The sequence below is a fragment of the Phacochoerus africanus genome, chromosome 11 (genome assembly GCF_016906955.1).
Source record: "Phacochoerus africanus isolate WHEZ1 chromosome 11, ROS_Pafr_v1, whole genome shotgun sequence".
Lineage (NCBI taxonomy): Eukaryota > Metazoa > Chordata > Mammalia > Artiodactyla > Suidae > Phacochoerus > Phacochoerus africanus.
In genome coordinates this window covers 47,280,667-47,293,103 of record NC_062554.1, presented here as the reverse complement: position 1 = coordinate 47,293,103, position 12,437 = coordinate 47,280,667, and the positions used below count along the sequence as shown (strand labels likewise).

General features: G+C 57.6%; 1 protein-coding gene across 1 annotated transcript in view; it reads right to left on the bottom strand.

The window, feature by feature from the left end:
* The window catches only part of GRIK4 (glutamate ionotropic receptor kainate type subunit 4), a 456,521-nt gene extending 445,947 nt beyond the window's left edge, over positions 1 to 10,574 (bottom strand). The window contains exon 1 of the mRNA XM_047753544.1: positions 10,409 to 10,574. The gene's annotated coding sequence lies outside the window, so the exon portion shown is untranslated. The remainder of the gene's footprint in view (positions 1 to 10,408) is intronic.
* Between the last annotated feature and the right edge of the window lie 1,863 nt (positions 10,575 to 12,437).

The window sequence follows — 12,437 nt, the reverse complement described above, 5'->3', positions numbered from 1 at the left end:
CTGGCCTTGTGGTCACCAGCCCTTGACCCGCCTCCAGGTGAGCTGTTTAAGCTCCTCCCCTGCAGGGGCTGGAGACTCAAGCAAAGACCCCTACTGGCTCCTTGGAGAAGCACCAGCCACCAGAAGAAGCCACACATTTAGAAAGAAAAGGGTGATGCTCTGGTCTAGCTGTGTGAGCTCAGGTTCCCCAGGTTCTGGGAGCACCCACCCTCTCTCGAGTCAATGGAACCAGTAATCCCTGCAGTGCAAGGCTGCTCTGAGGATCTGCCAAGACATAAGAGGATGGAACTTGTGACAAGAAGGGCGGCATTCCCAGCCCAGGAACATGGGACAAAGGTCGGCTCCACCCCAGCTCCAGAAGCCCAGGATCAAGTACTGAGTACCCACCTCCACTGACCCCCCTCCCCAGAGAGGCACCGAGGGGAAGAGCCAGCCCACGAGCCACCAGCCTGGGGGTCCTGTGCTGATGGAAACTTACTCAGCCGACTTTCCACTACTCACGCCGCCCACTGCCCTGGTCACTTCCGCTCTGCACCCCACCTAGCGGATCTCATGTTCCAGCCTATTTACTCCGGACTCCGGCAGGACCCTTTCTTCTCAAAGGAGAAGGGTGTGGTGCTATTTTGGCTCACATAAACGGGGTCAGCTTTCTCCACCTACCTGCCTGCCCTCAGATCTGGGTCATCTGAACTTTCTGGCCCTTTGGTGGAGGTGTCTGCAGCATCACCCAGCCTCCCAGGAGCTCAAAGGAGCAGTCGGTCACTGAGGTTCTCAGCCCCCTGCCCCACAGGACCAAGGCCCAACCCGTCATCTGACAGATTCAGAAGACGTCTGCCTGCACATTTAGAAAGGGTCCAGCCCAGGGGGAGCCCACCCCGTGGGATTCTGTGGCAGTGCCTGGCACCCAGGAGGCCATCGGAAAATGTGTGCTATGAATGGATGTGACCAAGGATCAGGCACCTACCTGCCCGTGAGGCCAGGGCCAGCCTTGCACGTTCCCCGGGGGCCCCCACCAAGAAGCCATCAGCTTCCTGCCAGGGGACTCCATTTGGGGAAAAGAGTCTTGAACAGAAACCCAGGTAGGAGGAGGCTCTGCTTCTTGTTCCTGAGGCAGCTTCGCACCCTCAGGACAGGAAGGGCAAGAGGGCAGAAGTGCCTTCAGGCCTCCAAGGCGGGGTGCAGAACAAGGGCGTGGAAAGCAGGTTTGGCTCAGTGTCCAGCGAAACCTTCTGATATTTTTGAGGAGAAGCGCTAACACTTCCTGAGCACCTTCTGCATGCCAGGCAGTGCGTCAGGTGCTCCCACATGCTCATCTACACTCGCCCGGCGGGTGGTCAAGAGTATGGTCCAGATGGATGAGTCTATACCCTGGCCCCACCTGGCGTGTCACCCAGGCAAGCTATGCAACCGCTCTGCGCCTCAGTTGGCTCATCTGTAAAAGGAGATGACACTCCCTACTTCATGGGGTTGTTGGAAGATCAACTTAATACACATAAGGCATCTAGAACATGTTAGCTTTCAGAAGATGGGGAGGAGGGAGAAGAGAAGGAGGAGGTGGCGGTAGAGGAGGTGGCGGTAGAGGAGGAGGCAGAGGAGGAGGCAGCCGAGGTAGGTAACTAGCAGGGGAGATTCTATCTGTGGGCAAGAGGAGAGCAGAGGAAGGATGTTGACAGAATGATCTCAAGTTCCTTCCATGAATAAGATAGTGTGATTCATTCAATCTCCATGAGTTTCAGTTTTCCCTGCAATAAAATAGGCATTATCATTCCAGGACAGATGCTGCTTTACTCTGTGTAACATCCTCACCTTGGGCGGAGGAGCAGGTGCACCCAAGGACCACTGCCTCCGTCATCTGCACAGGCCGCCGTGGCCTTCCCAAGGCCTCGGGTGTGTGGACAGAGCCCCGTGCGGGGGGCAGAAGTCCCGGATCCTGATCCAACCTCTCAATCCATGACTCTGAGGGTCTGGATAAATCCCACCCGCCCCAACCACCCCTCACCTTCGTGGCCTGTGAGCTCCTGGGGGAAAGGGCAGAAATCCCCAAGCCATCACAAGCCTTTGAATGAATGTGTGACGCCATCAGGAAGGGGTCTTGGTGGCCTCGGAGCAAAGGCCGACTGTGCTGATGGAGGCTGGCCGTGGGGTGGAGGGCTGGTGACACACTTCACCTGCCAGCTTCCCCTAATAAATGCCTCCATGGGGGTCTCCTGGCCCTCTAAACCCACTCTAGTCCTCTCTACTTCCGAAAAAGTCTCTGTTGCCTCCAAAGAGATGCCCAAACTCCCATCCTGTTACCAACCTTCCACTGTGATCTTATGAACTGCACTAGGCCAGGAAGATGCCATAAAGATCAATAATAACCACGTGGGCCCAGCAGTGAGCCTTTAGATTTCTTCCGGAGATGCTGTCAAGCCTCTGAGAGTAGTCCAAGACCCAAGTTAGTTCCCCTAGTACCCTGGGCAGCCATGCAAGGCAGTGAGGACCGCGGCCCTGGCGGAAGGCCAGTACACTAACCCTGGCTGGTCTACGCAGCCTGAGGCCCAGGACCTGGCAGAGCCTAGTCTCACCTGAGCTCCATCAATGCTCCAACTTTTTGGCTCCTAAGAGTCTTGTCAAGGCTTCACGTGGCTGCCTTCTTCAGCCTCCCCCAGGCCCTCCCCTTTCCATGTTTCAGGCACCAGTGCAGAAGCTCTGCTGGGCTGGTTTTAGTTGTTTCCCCAATATTGCCAGTGACCTCTCACTCAGGGGGTCAAAGAAATCAGGCCAAGGAAAGACAGGCACCAGCGCATATCAAGAGCCCACTGCCACCTCCATGCCTGGCCTCTCTGCCAACGGATGAGAAACAGAAGTAGTGAGGGAGCCAGAGGGGAGTCTAGGCAATTAGGGGAGAGTCCGCGTGTATTTCACACACATGTGCACTCATGCACACATGCGTATGCACATGCACATAGGAATTGTACCGCCAGAGTGTGAAATAAGACCACCTGGGTACAAATTCAAACCCTGCCTCTTACCAACCATGAGACTTTGGGCTAATGAATCATGTGTTCTGAATCTCCGCCTCTTCATCTGGAAAATGGGTATAATCACAGAACCTTAAAGTCATTAAGAGGATGAACTAAGATTACATATGGAAAGCACTTTGCATCATGCTTGGTGTATAACAAGCATTCGATAAATATTAGCCATTATTATTGTTACCAGCACTGTTGCTATGAACTAATTTATCCATTTAACAAATATTTACTGAGTACCTACTAGGTGTCACCGTAGTGCTAGAGACGAAACTCAAGACTGTATCCGAGCTCCCAAGTTCACAGTGCAGTGCCTTAAAGAAGCAAGATCGTTCTCTGATCTGATTTGGTCTGGATGCTGGGATGGGACCAAATGATTTGTGGGAGTCTGTCTTTTCCAGCGGCCCCCTACTCCTGAAGGCAAGTGAAAAGGATGCAGGCTGAGGAGCCTGGGCTGACACCCCAGTTCTGCCAGCCACTCCCTGTCTTATACCCTGGACAAGTGACTTAAGCTCCCTGAACCTCAGGGGCCTCCTCTGTCTGGGGCTTAGACGAAACCCACTCTAGCCTTCTCTGATGATTGAAAAAAATGCCCCTGCTGCCTCTCCATAAGGCCATGCCTCAATTCCCACCCTCTCACCCACCTTGCTAGGGACTGTGTTCTGTGACGGCTTAGGGACTGAACAGGGCTGGGAGAGACTGTGTAAACATGAAAAGTAATCATACTTGTAAACGATATCAACTGTGACCATTTACCATCACTGAGCGCACCTGCTGGGATTTAGAGAGGTGAGTTTTGGCTCCTCGGCCCCTTGCCAATGCCACACTGATGAGGCTGGAAGAGCTGTGATTTGAATCCGGTGCAATCTGATCGAGACGCAGCCACCGCCGCCCCACATGGCCACTGCAGGAGGAACAGGGGTGTCTGGTTCAGGCTGCCCAACAGGCTGAGAGCAGCAGAGATCTGTCCCCGAAAGGTGACGGCGGCACTTTGCCCCTAAACCCAGGCTCCTCACTCAGGAGTCCTGCAGGGCTGGAGAGCAGAAACCACCCCAGCTCCCCGGGATATGCCCAACTTGCTCGGCTTCTTAAACTTTCTTTTTTATTAAGTGTGCCTTGTAGCCAGCCTCTCACACATCTTAACCTCCTCTGGGCTATTGATTTCTCATTTTATTAAATCTTCCTCTTTAACTCTGGCACTTAAACTCCAGTTCTAAACCTGTGTTTACTCCAGAGCCCCCCTCCCTGTCCTGTGGTGGGGGGGGGGTCACACCCATGCTGGCTCCCCGCTCCAGGGAGTCTCCACATGCTTATCTCACAGAATCAAGAACTCCATGAGGTCAAGTTTATTACATGCCCCAGATTATAGACAGGAAACTGAGGCAGAGATAAGGAGACTAGATTTCCCGTTTCCAAGCCGGATCTCTCCCACGGGTCCATAGTGTGCCCCCTTCCCAACCAAAGATGCCCCCCAACCCCCAAGACTGCACACCAGCTTCCTGTTCAGCCTCTCCATGGCCCAAATGCCACCAGCACCCCAAAAACAAAACCACAGCCACCTGGGTTGTCTGCTTCCTCCAAGCAAACTGCTCCCTGAAAAGGGGGGGGGGCAAATGAGGGGCCATAAGGGCTAATCCAGGAGAGGGGCGGGGCTCACAGTGGTTACCCTGTCAAGCCACTGTGTCCCTAGTGGACAGCAGGCCAAGCTCAAACCCAGGACTGAATAACAAAAGGAGGTCTGCTAGCCTCTGGACCCTCGCTCCTCCCCACCACCACTCCGGCCCCAGCATCCTGGAAAATAGTCGGGTCCAGCACTGAGTGGGCAGCCACGGAGGAGGAGAAGGCCCAGTGTGACAGAGGAACTGGGGACCTTCCACACCAGGAGGCCAAAGGCCCCCCCGCCCAGCCCTCACACTCCCCTCCGCACCCACCATGCTCTATGAATTTATGTCTGCAACAAACATTTGTTAAATGTGAGTTGAGGCCAACTCAGGTGAGAATTAAATAATTAAATTAATAATATTTAATTAGCAGCTGCTGCATGTGAGGCACTGTCCCCTAGAGGTGACAGGCACAGCCAGTACTGGGCACAGGGATCCCAGCTCTAGGAGGAGAGGAGAGGGCACACACGAGGCTGAAGGGGTGAAAATCTGGCATCAGAAACACCTAGAACCTGCCTTCTTGCCAGCATATGCCCCTAGGCATGCATCCAGGACCCCACAGCCCCCCTGGGCTGACCCCCAAAAGCCCCATCGCCCCCCTCATAGCATGTCTAGGGACACTCCACAGCCTCCCTCAGACCCACTTCCAGTCTCCTCCAGACCGAGGCTGGAAATCTCCAAGTTCCCTCTGACACTTCCTGCTCCCTCGTCTGCTGCGCCCAATCTGTCAGCACGTCCTGCTGCTCCTTGGAAATGTCACTCAAGTGCACCCCCTTCTGCCGTTACCCCTGGGCTCTCACCCCCCTTCAGGCACCACCTTCCTCTGCTGAGGGTCCCGAACCCCTTCTCTTTGGTTCTCAAGGTCCTGCGGACAGTTAGTTCTGCACACCCCCCACCACTTCTCACCCCTCCTCCCCACAGACAGGCCCCTTCCTCACCTGCACCTCGCCCCTCCTACCCATCACCCAACCCTCAGGACATCCCCTGTCCCCTCCTCGCTGAGAAGCCCTTCCTCCCCCCACCCCCCCACCCCCCGTCCTGGGTTCCAGCCCCATTTGAACACCTGCTCAGCCTGAGGCTGGTGCCCATTCCCATTCATGCACACGCCGCACATGCCAACCGTGCCTCATGCCCTCCTGTGCACTCCACCCAGCCACAAACCAGATTCCCAGAGGTGCTGGTAAACCCCAATCCCTGCTGGGCCACATGGGAATGACAGGAGTGCTCAGTTGTTTAAAGAAAACCTGGAACCAATCTTTCTTTTCTTTTTTTCTCTTTTTAGGGCCGCACCCATGGCATATGGAGGTTCCCAGGCTAGGGGTCCAATCGGAGCTACAGCTGCTGACCTACACCACAGCCACAGCAATGCAGGATCCGAGCCGCATCTGCAACCTACACCACAGCTCACGGCAATGCCTGATTCTTAACCCTCTGAGCGAGGCCAGGGATCGAACCTGCATCTTCATGGTTCCCAGATTCATTCCACTGGGAACTCCCCAGGGGCCAATCTTTTTATAAAGAACTTCTTCCCTTTTTCAGGCCCAAGTCTAAGGTCAAGAACTGGGGTTCTGAAGCGCCCCCTGCTGTGATGTGGCACAGAGTGGGCTACACTGCAGGGGCCCCTGTGGACCCCCTTTCTCATCTGTAAAATTCGGGCTGATCACATCTAACTCACAGGGTCTCAGGGGTGATTGAGCAAAATGAGCAGACTACAAAGGCAATGCAATGTTAAATTGAGTCTCTCCTTCCTTCTCATCATTTACCTCGGCTGGTTACTGTGGCTTAAAATGTTTCTTCGTATTGGATTTGCTACCTGTAAGGCATCCCTTGTTTTATGTAAGCAAATACTATAATCAAGTAACGACTATTTCTTCCGTTTCTACTATGAGCAGGGGCCAATTGCTGGGATGCTGAAGGACAGCGCTCCCTTGGTCCGGGATGAGGGTGTGAAAAGGCACCGGGCAAAGGCCTTGCTCCTGGGGGACTTGACATCTGGGTGGGAGACACACAGAGACAGGTAATAATCCACAGCAGGCAGGAGCTGGGAGCTAAGCCACAGAGGCTTCACGGGATGGGCCACAAGAGGAATGCTCCCGGGTACCTCCTGGGCTGCCTGTCACTCGACAAACCATATTCCCACACACAACCATTCTGGGCAGGTGAGATTATCCCCATTCTACAGGTGACACAGGTAAGGCTCAGAGTGGTTAAGATATTTGTTCAAAGTCACTCCAGGAGTGACACCAGGACAGGAACCCAAGACGCCTGATACTTAGCAGCAGAAGCTGCCACCACTTCCTGCTGGGATGAAAGCCCAGGCTGAGGGTAAGGGTGGGGGCGTCCTTCCCAGGTTGCACCTTGTGTGGCTCCAGCTGCATCTTGATGGCTGAGAAAGGTGTGGGTGATCAAAAAAGAGGAGGAAAGGAAAAGGCAAGGGGTAGAGGGCCTGGGGTGATGGTGGGCAGAGAAGGGACAGAGGCTCACGACTAGAGGCATAAAGCCGGGGACAGGAGGTGCATGCCATAGACTCTGGGCCACGGTCTGGGAACTCTTTCCAGGAGCCTGGGGGCCACTGAGGCTTTGGAGACCTGGTCACATGTTACAAATACCATCCTTTGTAGGAAGGCAGGTGTGGTACCAGTAGAGTGTCTGGAGGCAGTGCCTGCAGGTTGCCCAGGGAGGAGGAGGCTGTGTTACCACAACCCAGGGGGGGTGAGCAAATGCAGTCCCAAGGCTGGGCGCCAGCAGAGCCCCAAAAAGCTGAGGCCACATGAAGACTTGGGAGAGTGAGTGGAGGATGTGTGTATGTGGGGGGGCAGGGGTCGAGGGGTCCAAGGCGAACAGGCTATGAGCCTGAGAGAACCTGGAACTCTCCACAGGAGGAAGTCAAGAGGAAGTGATGACCTGGTGTGGAGGTGGCAGGCCAGCTGGAGTACCGGGACAGCCAGTGTACGAGCTGGGCAAATGCAGAACCAAGGACCAGCTAGAACCCAGACCCGGGTGGTGTTGAGCTGACCCTGGAGAATGAGGGGAGGGCTGAGTGGGGGATGCAGAGAGGGAGCGCGGAGCAGCTGAGACCTTAAGAAGCAACAAGTACTAGCACAAGTGCCCCGGGCCGGGAGTCCAGAGGCCTCAGGTGTGGCTACAGAGCCTCGGACAAGTCATTTAACCTCTGCGAGCCTCAGTTCCCGGGAGATCAATAACACGGGGCTGCAGGGCAGAGGCACAGACGTAACGCAGGTCTGGTTCAGATCAAATGAGGTCATTTTTCTAAAAAGCATTTGGAAAACCATGGAACTCAATCCCCACATGTGGGATTCGTACTGCAGAAGCAACAAGAGATGTTTTCTTCCCACACACTTTCTCTGGCGCTGCCCACCCGCAACCAGACACGCAGCCACTGGCTTCCTACTCGCTGTCCCTCCTGTTTTCTGAGCAGTTTCTCCTCATCACCCAGGACAGGTCATCCTGCCCTTCTTCCTTCCTTCCTTCCATCTCGGCTGGGCTGAGACCCACATCGGGGGCAGCTGAGCCCACCGTCCAGGAGGGACTGTGTCCCGGCAGCTGGGCCCTTCTCCCTCGAGTGTCCACTTCTCTCTCCCAGCAAAGTTCCCTCTCCAGCCTCAGGGAAAACCACACCTGGGAGCCAGACCACGAAGCAGACCCAGTGCTTTCGGTGCTGGGGAAAATGCCAGCCAGTGATCAAGATGCCCAGGGAGGCGGGGGACAGGGAAAACACAGAAAACCAGAACCCCTTCGCTACCCCCTCCACAAAGCCCTGCCCCTTCTCCACCAGGCACCCCCAAGAGCTCCAGGGACAGCCTCATCTCTCTGGTCCTGGCTGGCAGGTCCCGAGGAAGACATGGATGGAGCTGGTGAGGCAGACAGGAGGCCGGTGGGCAAGCCCGGGCCACAGCTCCATGGAAGGCTCCCTCCGCAAGAATTGAACAAAATACGGGAAATTAAACAAACCCAGACACTGTAATGTGTGCATATTAGATTAACTCTCCAAAGGGTCGTGACCTTGAGAAACACATCCAGCCAGTGAGGAAAATAATAAACCTGATTAATGATGAGGCATGAGCTGCAGCTTCAGCAAATACGATGGACCTGATGATGCCCAGTGGAGTTCCCAGGGCTTCCTGGGAGGAGGGGTTTAAGGACTGGCGCTCAGCTGACCTCTCCAGGTCCCTCCCCCCCATTACACACATGGACAGGGAAGCAAGGAAGCAGGACCAGCTTTCTCCCTCAGGTGCCCACTACCAACCCAGAGAGCCTCCATCCAGAGGATATCACGTTCACCCTTAGCAAGTGCTCCTGGAAGCGTCATTGTCACCCAGGTGATCCATAGGGAGCTTAGGTGAAGGTAGTTCTCTTTGTTCCTGGCAGGGCTCAAGGCTCACACCCAGTCCTGGGACCTCCTGGTCTGGTCTTGCCTGGTGCCCACTGCCTGGCACAGGCACCCAGCAAGCCCAGAGGGCCCCTCTTCCTCCCAGACAACCCAGGCCCTTGGGAGACATGCCCAGAAGAGCCACTGGAGGGAGGCAGGGAGGTGGCACCTCGTGGCATCACCAGACAACAGCACCAGGAGGAAGATGGCAGCATAAAGTAGAGATGCCAAGAGCTGTGCAGCCGAAGGTCCGGCGGAGGAAAAGCTCGGCCGCATTGCCCCGCCACTGCCAGGCGCGCGGGCCAGAGGGCCCAGGGCCTCCCCCATCGCGGCCTCCTCCACCCCAAAGGTCTTCGCCAACTCTCCCCCGGCCCCAGCTCCTCCCCTCTCACTTTCTTCAGCTCAAGGAGGCCAGCGAAAGAGGCACAGGTGCTCTCGGCGCCTTGAAACCCCTGTCCCAGCTGTCGCAAGCTGGCCCTCCACCCCGGCCAGGTCGGAGCGGCTCCCGGCTCGCTGGGCCGGTCCTCACTGGAGAGAATCTCAGTCAGCTCCCCTCCCCCCGCTGCTCCCCAGCCCCCTCCCCCATCACACGCCCAAATGCAGGTCTCTGGAGTTTCTCCCTCACTTCCCACTCGGGTGAACTAGGGTGGGATGGGTGGCAGCCTCATTCGTCCATTTCTGATAGGACGCTGTTCCCCCAAAGCGAGACGACGTGTAGGGTGGGGGGTGTGGTGGTGGCCCGAGTCCAGGGCAGGGGCCAGGGGCAGTCGAGGCAGATGGCAGCGAGGAAAGGGGGAGGGGGCTCCGTGGGCTCCGGGGCTGAGCTGGGATGGAGCACTGTAGCCGGAGACCGCGGCGACGGGAGAAGCGGAGGGTGACGAGGTGTGGAGGGAGAAGCGCCAGGGTGGGGAAGGGGCCGTCAGCCCTGCAGGGGGCAGAGGCAGGGCTGGGAGTTTACGGGGGCTGGGGGAGGACCAGAGCGGGAGGACGCGAGCCCGGGAAAGGGATGCGGAGGGAGGGAGATGGGGATGGAGATTGGAGGAACTACCGGCGCAGAGCGATGGGGGTTCGGGGCCCGATCGAGAGACGCAGGGACCGGAGTGCAGGGGACGGGCTGGCTGAAGGCGGGAGAGAGGAGGAAGGGCGCAGGGGAGGGGGTGGGGGCGGGGGCGAAGGAAGGGTGCGGGGCCGCGGCCCCGGAGGGAAGAAGAGGCAGGAACGTCAGAAGTAGGGGATCCGGGCGCGGGAGGGGACGCGCGCCGGGCGCCGCGCGGATGGGACGCGAGGGGTGCGGGGGCAGCGCTGGTGCGGGCCGGGGGCGCCGCGGCGGGCCCTGCCCTTACCTGGGCGGCTCCGCACTCCGGGGGCTGAGCTGGGGCCGGGCGTTGTTCCGCCGGCCGCCGGGCTGTTGTTTTCCTTTTTTTTCCTCTTCCGCAGCAACCGCGGTGGCTCCAGCGCGATCCGCCGGCAGCTGAAGGAAGAGTCTGTGTCCGGCGGCGAGCGAGCGGCGAGCGGGCAGCGCGGGAGGAGCGCGGCCGAGGCGCGGAGCGCCGCCCGGCGGGCAGCGCGGGAACTGCAGCGGCCCGCGCACGCCGACTGGGGGGGCGCCCCTTCGGGGCCCGCGCGCCGGGCGGCCCGCACGCCCTCGCCTCCCGCCTGCCGCCTCGCCTGGTGCACCCCGGGGCCTAGGCGCGGGAGGAGCGCAGCGGCCACGGGGCCGAGCGGCTGGGGGCAAACTTGCTGCCGCCCCGGGGGGCCGAGACCGAGCGGGAGGCGCAAGGCGGGGGCTGCGGTGCGGGGCAGGAGCGCGAGTGGCGCGCGCGGCCGAGAAGCTTGAGGACGAGGTGCGGGCGCTCTGGTGGATCGTCCTCCGGGGGACCCAGGCGCAGCCCGCACCCTGCACCGCCCTGCGCAAAGGGGCGCCCACCCCGGCCCCGAGGAGTTCGAGCCCGGCCCGCTTCGGCGGGCAAAGGGCGCCTCCTGGTGGGACCTTGGGGAACAGCGCGAGGGACGAGCGTACCGGGTACTGGAGACTGCGGCCTTAGTGGTGGCGAGGATGGAGAGCGAGCCAGAGGTCTCAGGGAGAGAAAAGACCATATTGTTCCAGGAGACACTAGAGAGAGACAACTTGCATTTAGTGGTTCCAGGGCACTATTTTATCAATACGAACATCTTTGGAGGAGCTGTCATTCTCATGTCACAGGTGAGGACCCCGAGGCTGGGAGAGAGGTAGGAGTCCACCAGGAGTCCAAGGCTCCAGGTGGACGAGGTCATGGCCCATTTTAACTGCATCACAATTGCCCTAATGAGGAGCCGAGGAATGCGGGGGGAGAGGGGGGAGGCTCCTGAGGAAGGAGATCTCGGGACGCGTGACCTCCTTAGCTATGATCCTGCCTTTCCCACCCAGGTGGTCTCTGTCTTGGGCAAACAATAGACTGATCACAGGGCCCTCCCATCTTCAACAGGCTCGGCTCCACTCGCACCTGCCCACCCACAACCTAATCAAATTCTCAGTAAAGGGTTCATTCTCAGACACGTTCGGTTGGGCCTTGGGCATGAAAGGATGTTACTTGGACTAGAGAATATTCCATGATACCGCGTTCCCCAGGAAGGGCTAACCACCCTGCTCTCCCCACTCCTCTGCCACGCAGGCTGTCGGGAGAAATGTGGGTCACAGGAGTCCTGGTTTCCCATCCCCAGCTTCACACCCTGGGCTGGCTGAGTACTGGCTAGAGCAAGCCTCCCGTAATACCTACTGTGTGCCAAAACCACAAGCACTTACACAAGCATGATTTCCAACAACCTTCACATTGACTTTGCAAGGTAGGTGTGAAGGTGACACCCCCTTTCACAGATGAGGGAGCCTGCTAAAGTGTAAGGAGCCCCATAAGCCAGCCACAGGCTGGGACAAAGAGGCTGCACAGAACTATTCCTCATTCCAGCTCTAGTCCCTCCCACGGGACCTCATTGGGAAAGTGGCAAACGGCAGATGGGCCAGGCAGACAACACACAGGAGAAGTGAGGGGCACCCCTGGGAAGCAACTTCCCATCCCTCTGCTTACTGTCCATGTCTCTTACCATGAGGGACACAGACTGAATAATCTGTTACTTCAAACTCTGAAATGCTGAGCCTGGATCCTGGACTTGTTTTGCTGGAAGGATGCAAGATCAGCAAGACCATAGAGGCTGAAGTGTTTGAGAAGAAAAATTCCATCTCTGCAAAATGCTTCATTTTCTTCCTTGGCCTGGTGACCTCCTCCTATTAAGCAGGGGACGTGAAAAGGAGCTCTGGGCTTGGTCAGAGGGATGCTGATAGGTGTGGAGGTAGCCTTAGCTGTGGCCTAGTGAGGACCCTGTTAGGAAAGTAGTGAT